Genomic DNA, 7,418 nt, shown 5'->3' with positions numbered 1-7,418 from the left:
TTTGAACAAATAGTGAGGAGAACTTTCCCAATCTGGCAAAGGAAATAGGTTTCCAGGAAGTCCAGGAAGCTCGGAGAGTCCCAAAGAAGTTGGACTCAAGGAGGAACACACCAAGGCACATCATAATTCCATTACCCAAGATGAGAGAGAAGGAGAGAATCTTAAAAGCAGCAAGAGAAAAGGACACAGTTACCTACAAAGGAGTTCCCATTAGACTGTCAGCTGATTTCTCAAAAGAGACCTTACAGGCAAAAAGGGGCTGGAAAGAAGTATTTGAAGTCATGAAAGGCAAGGACCTATATTCAAGATTATTCTATCCAGCAAAGCTATCATTTATAATAGAAGGGCAGATAAAGTGCTTCCCAGATAAAGACAAGTTAAAGGAGTTCATCATCACCAAGCCCTTATTATATGAAATGTTAAAGGGACTTATCTAAGAAAAAGGAGATCAAAAATATGAACAGTAAAATGACAACAAACTCACAGTTATTAACAACTGAACCTAAAAAAAACAAAAACAAACTAAGCAAACAACTAGAACAGGAACAGAATCACAGAAATGGAGATCACATGGAGGGTTATCAGTGGGGAGGGGGAGGGAGGAGAATGGGGGAGAAGGTACAGGGAATACGAAGCATAAATGGTAGGTACAAAATAGACAAGGGGAGGGTAAGAATAGCATATGAAATGTAGAAGCCAAAGAACTTATATGTATGACCCATGGACATGAGCTAAAGGGAGGGAATGTGGGTGGGAGGGGTTGGGCAGGGCCGAGGGGAATAAAGGGGGAAAATGGAACAACTATAATAGCATAATTAATAATATATATTTTTTTTAAAAAAGAAAAAAATAAAGAACAGTATAGGAAATGAAGTAGCCAAAGAGCTTATATGCATGATCCTTGGACATGAACAATGGTGTGGCGAACAATGGTGGGGGGTGCTGGGTGGAGGGCCGCAGAGGAGAAGAATATGGACCACTGTAATAGCATAATCAATCAAGTATAATTTAAAATATTAAAATATATAAAAATAAAGTAATAAACAAAACACAAAGAGACTCATAGATGCAGAGAACAGATTGATGGTTGCCAGATGGGAGGGAGGTGGGAGCTGGGTGAACAGGTGAGGGGTTAAGAAGTACAGATTGGTAGTCACAACATAATCACGGGAAAGTAAGGTACAGCATAGGGAGTAAATACTAGATGTATTAGCAGGACTACTTCATAAATTATATACCAGGTGGGGCAAAAGTAGGTTTACAGTTGTAAGTACGTGAAATAAACCCAGTTTATTTTCATACTATTATTTTTTTATTATGTTCCTTTCCATACAAATGACTGTAAACCTACTTCTGTCCCACCCTGTAGATATCTAATCGCTATGTTGTACGCCTGAAATTAACATAGAATAACACTGAATGTCAACTGTAATTGACAAAATGTTAATTGCACAATATGTAACAAAGTGATACATGAAAAGGCACTACAAAATATACTACATCTGGTAAATCAATACTAAACAGATAAACATTAAAAAAATAGTCAAAGAATATGAACAAGAAGTTCATCACTCCTTCATTTATTCAACAAACATTTATTGAGTGGCTCTTACGTGCCAGACTATTCTAGGTATTTGTGGCACAGCAGTGACCGAGACGAGATTGTGCTGCCCTCGGGCATCCATACTAGTGGGGAGGGACAGACCTTAACGAGTAAGTAAATTATGGAGTATTTTAGGAGGTGATAAATACTATTGGTAAAAGGAAAAGAAGATTAAGGAAGGAGATCAGGAGTGAAGAATGGAGGGGGGTCTCGTAGAGAAGATGACATCGGAACAAAGCCTTCCTCGAGTTGGCCGTGGTGGGGCAGGGGGTGCAACAGCTCGGCTGCGCTGGCGTGATTGGAGGGAAGCCGGTGTGGCTGCAGCGGGGACAGCAAGGGGTCACTTAGCGGGGACGCTGCAGTCCCTAAGGAGGCTTTGGCTTTTATTCCCAGTGAAATGGGGAACCATTGCTAGGTTTCGAGCAGAACAAAATGTTGACGTGTGTCTTACAAAGGATCGTTCTGGCTACTTCCTTAGAACAGACTTCTTGTGCACAAGCCTAGAAGCAGGAAAAACACTTGGGAGGCCAATGAACCCAAAACTAAGCGCTCCCTCTCACGGGTGATCAGAGATAGGCTACTTTAGAAAAGGTATTAACTTGTTTTTACCTCACGCAATGTTTAATGCCCTTTGAAGAAGATAACACCCGTGTTGATAAGGGCAAGGGCATTCCGGGCAGGTAAATTGAGAGCAGTTTTTGGGGGGTAGCTGGGTAACCTTGCCAAAACCTCAGAAACATTCAGACCCTTTCACCAGAAATCCAACTTCCAATAAATGAATATAAGGGACTAATAATGACTGGTGTTTATTGAGTGTTTGTATGCACCAGACTCTATACTATATACAGCACTGTGTCACCTCATTTAAGTCCTTATTCATTATTTAGCCTGGCTGGCATGGCTCAGTGGACTGAGCACTGGCCTGGGGACTTAAATGTCGCTGGGTCAACTCCCGGTCAGGGTACCTGCCTGGGGTGCAGGCCAGGTCCCCGGCTGGGGGTGTGGCAACCCATCGATGTTTCTCTCCCTCCCTTCCCTTCTCTCTAAAAAAAATAAAATCTAAAAAAGAATCCTTACCATTATTCCCATTTTACAGAGAGAAAAAAGGCACAGTGAGTCACAGAGCTCGCAAATACGGGCTGGAAGCAAACCCGGGCCCTCGGAGGCTGCTATGTAGCAGAGGTAGACATGAAGGTCGGTGTTGAAGGGGGTTCATTATAGCCTCATTCATAAGAGCAAAGAAAGTAAAACGAAATCAAAGGGAGGTTTTAAGTAAATCGTGATTTATGCACATAACTCAGTCATTGAAAATCTTATTGAAGAAAAAGTGTGTGTAGCCAGGTGCTGATGTAGGCAGAACTTCAAGGAGCTTCCTGTTAGAAGGTGCTAGCAGCTGGTATGTTCCACTTGTCCATCTCAGTGCCAGGTCCACAGGTGTGTTCATCAAGCGGTACACTTTGTGTACTTCTTCGTGTGTATGCTACAGTAAAGTCTGTTATTTTTAAAAATAGTTACTTATAAGAGAAGGGAAGAGAGGGAGTGAAACGTAGATGCGAGAGAGAGACATCCATCGGTTTCCTCTTGTATACACCCTGACCAGGGACCAAACCTCAACCCAGGCATGTGCCCAGACCGGGAATCGAACCAGAGACCTTTCACTCTGCAGGACAACACCCAACCACTGAGCCACACCAGTCAGGGCTTCACTTACTTTTTCAAATGTCAGTAGCCAGATGCTTCCCATCCTAGGGGAAGCCAAAAAATGTCTGTGGAGCAGAGTTTTTTCTCCTAGGGTCAGAAAAGCCTGCAGGGTCCCTCTAGTCTGATACAGGAAAGAACTTGACCGTGTTTAGTCCTGTGGCATACAGTAAGAGCTTAATCCATGCCCATGACCCTCATCTCCTGTCACCCAGAACCGCCTTAAAAGAAACACCCTTTGAACAGAACCCCAGCGTCAGACTCAGGGCCTCCGAAGTTCACTGCCACAGAGGCCAGGGCCCAGCTGCACCCTGGGGAAGCAGTCGCGCCCCCAGCCGTGCAGGCACAGCTGCCAGCACTGGTCACCACCACCCTCACCCAGACCACCTGCCCCCCCACCACAGGGAAAGAAGCAAAGTGAGTGTGTCCCACAGAAAGCAGAGTATACTGAAAACAGAAACAAACAAACAAACTAGAGAGAACCAGAAAGAAATTTAGATAGAGGCAGGCAAACAAAGATGAGAGGGGTGTGGGGAGAGAACCAAGAGAAGAGCCTGTGCTTAGAACCAGTTCCTGCCTCAGCCTCACTGCTAGTTCTCCAGGGGTAGTCCAGCTGCAGCCTAAAGGACTTCAGCCTCACTGCTAGTTCTCCAGGGGTAGCCCAGCTGCAGCCTAACGGAGCTCAGCTTCACTGCTAGTTCTCCAGGGGTAGCCCAGCTGCAGCCTAATGGACCAGGCATCCTGCTTGGTCTTGCCAGCACTCTCCTTTGGCCAGGGGACTCTGTTACTTCTCCCAACTGCATATGGGCTGAGGTCCACCCTGCCCCTTTGACATAGGGGCTCTCCCACCTAGGAGGCCCCAGACAACAGCTTTGGCCAAATGCTTCCACCAAGGAAGAGCCCAAGATGAGATGCGCTCTCCCCCACCCTGCAATGACGACTGTCCCCTGCCTCCACCAGCCCCCAGGGGCTGGAGGGGGTGGGGGTTGGAACAAGGAATGAACCATTCAACAGACCCCAGCCCCATAACTGCCTCTTGGGAGGGACAGAAAGTGAGGAAGGGGAGAAGCTGGCTGGTCTAGGCTGAGGGGACCAAGGGGACTTCCTGCCTCCACAGAGCCTTGCCTCGATGCCCAGACTGTTATATCAGCAAGGCTGCTTCCAATTCCCCAAGAACCTTGGGGGAGGGGCTCAGAGAGGCCCTTGCAGGGAGGAAAACTGAGTGGGAGGTGGCCAGAGTCACCGAATTCCCCTGGGTCCTAGAGAAGGGTGGGTTTCTTCCCTCTCTCCCTTCTCACCCCATCTGTCTCAGACCTCAACTCCCCCACTTCCAGGCTTCTCCGAAGTTCCAACCCTGAAGAGAGACACTTCCAAGCCAAGGGGCCCCAGCCCCCACCAGGAGCCCCTCCAGGCTGCTCTGGGGACTGAAGCCTCCCTGCCTTCCCCCACCATTGCACCAGATGTGGCTGCAGGGGAGGGTGAGCACGGGGTCCAGCTGGCAGTGGCCACTCGGTGGTCCTCTTCCTGCCGAGTCAGCAGATTCTGTGCCAGCTGCCAGGCCTCCACACTCAGCACTTCCTCCAGCCCACTTTCCAGAGCGGCTGGGGCTTCCATTCCCAATTCTGCACAAACATTATGCACGGCCTTTCCCGAACTGCCCGCCCAGGTGCCAGGGCCTGGGTCCAGCAATCAGTGACCATGGGTGGGGGGAGGCTGCCCAGCCCTGCCCAGCATGAGAGGCAGAGGGCAAGGGCGCTAGAGCCTTCCTCACCCCTTCCCAACCGCAGAAACATCCTGACCTGCAAAGGGTCTCTTGGTCCTTTCCCCTGCGAAGCAGTGAGGCAGGTCATGACTCCCACCCCTTCTCTGCTCCCCAAACCCTCTGCTGGCCAGGCCTAATGCCTCCTTGCTCCCCCACAGATTCTCCAGAAATTTTCCATCACATGGGCAAGAGACACTGGCCACTCCATGGGAGCCCCAGCAACAGAGAAGCCTCGTCCAGAGCTCAGCACACAGTAGGTGCTTGACAGAGTCATGCACAATGGACGAGCTCTTCCAGCCCTGCACCAATGGCCCTCCAAGTTCCCTTAAGATTGGTTCCTGGTGCCAGGGGCTGGAAGCAGGCCTCAACCACATGGCTGGGTCTTAAAAATGTGGGTGTGAATCCTGGCCTGGAGGGACGAGCTGCCTGCCTGCTCCACCTCCAGACAGCGCAGGCACCGCCCAGCCAGGGGACTCGAAGCCCTCATTTGACCCAAGCTCTGCACCCTCTACAGCCTGCCCAGGTCTCTCTCAGACCCCACTCTGCGGGCCTCAATCAATTGATGCCAGGACACCTCAAGCCATGGAGGGAGGCATGGCCTTGCCCTTCCTGGAGAGGTGAGGTCACAAAGCCTCCCCTGAGCTCACAGAGCTGCTGGGCTCTGCCAGCCACAGCCAGAGGCCCAGACTGAAGGAAGAAGGAAGTCAGAGGGAGGGAATGGGGAGGAGGGAAGAGGACAGGCCGCAGGATAGGTGCCTACCTTGCACAAGGTTCCCCCTGAGCAAGGAAGGATGCTGAAGACAGGTAAAAACAGGAAAGGGACAGGAACAATGGGGGAGGGGGCACCCTTGGCAAATGAAGCCCTTCTTTCTCTCACAGTCCAGAGGAAAGAAAGAAAATGCGGCCCCATGCCTGGCACGATATTGGGCACTTTTCATAATCCTCTCATTTATTCTCCCAAATATGCTCCAATAGAGGTATTACTCCCAGGTTACACATGAAGACTCTGAAGCTCTGGCAGCTCACCTGGTTTCCCCCGGGGCAGAGGCCGGGCCAGGCCAGGACCCCAGGTCCGCAGTCTCTGGAGGGGCTGGCAGGGATGCAGCCCTGGCCCTGGGAGCCTGTGCAGAGGCCCACGCTACATTCAGAGCAGTTTATTCAAACACAGCCTAACAGGAAACTTGGCTTCTCTGACTCATTCTGATTCAACCTTATTAAGAAAAAGAAAGGATCGGGAGCCAGCATAGGGTAGGGTTTCATGCCAAGAGCTGGCTCAGAGTCAGAGGCCTGCGGAGCACAATGGCCCATGCCCTGCTCTCTCCACTGCTGGAAAGTCCTGAGGCAGCCCTGCCGCCTGCCTGGCTTGAGAAGTGGGGTTCAGCCTTCTGCACTTGAGGCCAGTGAGACTCCCCTACCTCTGTACTCCTCCCTCTCTTCCCCTCCCGCCTGGGGTACCCTGAGGCTGTTTCCACTTCACCTCCTCCTCTCCTGGAGCTGCTGCCCATCTGGCAGGAGGGCCCTAACAGACCCCAGGGATTCCAAGCAGCTGAGGCCAGCACTGCAGGGGGCAGGCAGCGAAGGGGTGGGGTGAGGGGGATGCTTAACCCTCCAGGTCCCGGTAGTCCTCTGTAAACTGTCTCTGCATCTGGACATGGAGCCAGTTGCTCCTTGCAGGAGTCCTGTCTAGATTCTGAAACCAACCCCACACCGGGGAGCTGAGGGACCGGTGGTGAATGTTGCCGGTTATGAGCATTTGACAGGCAGGTAGATACCCTGAGTCACCCGAACCGGCCCTTATCCTACAGCACAGTGTGAAGGGTGAACAAATGCTGGGTGTGGGGTTGGAGAGTGAGGGCTCAGGGTCCCAAGGAATGTCCATTCCGGCTGTCTCCTCCCAAGGTGGACTCCAGGAGTTCCCACCTGGAGTTTAACCTGCATGGGCCAGGTTAAAGGCAGGGTCTTTCTACCTGGTTTATAAGCACCAGAGGGGGATGTCTGCTCTCCAGTTCCCAGGAGAAAGGTTGGAAGGCAGAAGGCAGCCCAGGGGAGGCATTCAGGGTGTGATTTCTTGCGTTCAAACAGGACTCGGTCCGTGCTCCGGAATCCCCCATTCTGCTGCTGAATAACACACAATGCTTTGAATGACCCCCATCCCATTGCAGACAGTCCTGCGTTTCCTTTTATCCACTTGGGATATTTCCAGGCTATGTTGACTCCAGAGATACAGCATTGAAACCACACATAACATGTACGACGTTGATCTCTCCCATGATTTCACAAGTTCTGTTCAGAACAGGGGCGTATGTCCAGGAGGGTAAGACCCAGAGGTATGCCAAGAGACAGAAAGCTGAAGCT

Source organism: Desmodus rotundus, chromosome 7, assembly GCF_022682495.2.
Source record: "Desmodus rotundus isolate HL8 chromosome 7, HLdesRot8A.1, whole genome shotgun sequence".
Classification (NCBI taxonomy): domain Eukaryota; kingdom Metazoa; phylum Chordata; class Mammalia; order Chiroptera; family Phyllostomidae; genus Desmodus; species Desmodus rotundus.
This window is presented reverse-complemented; position numbering follows the sequence as displayed.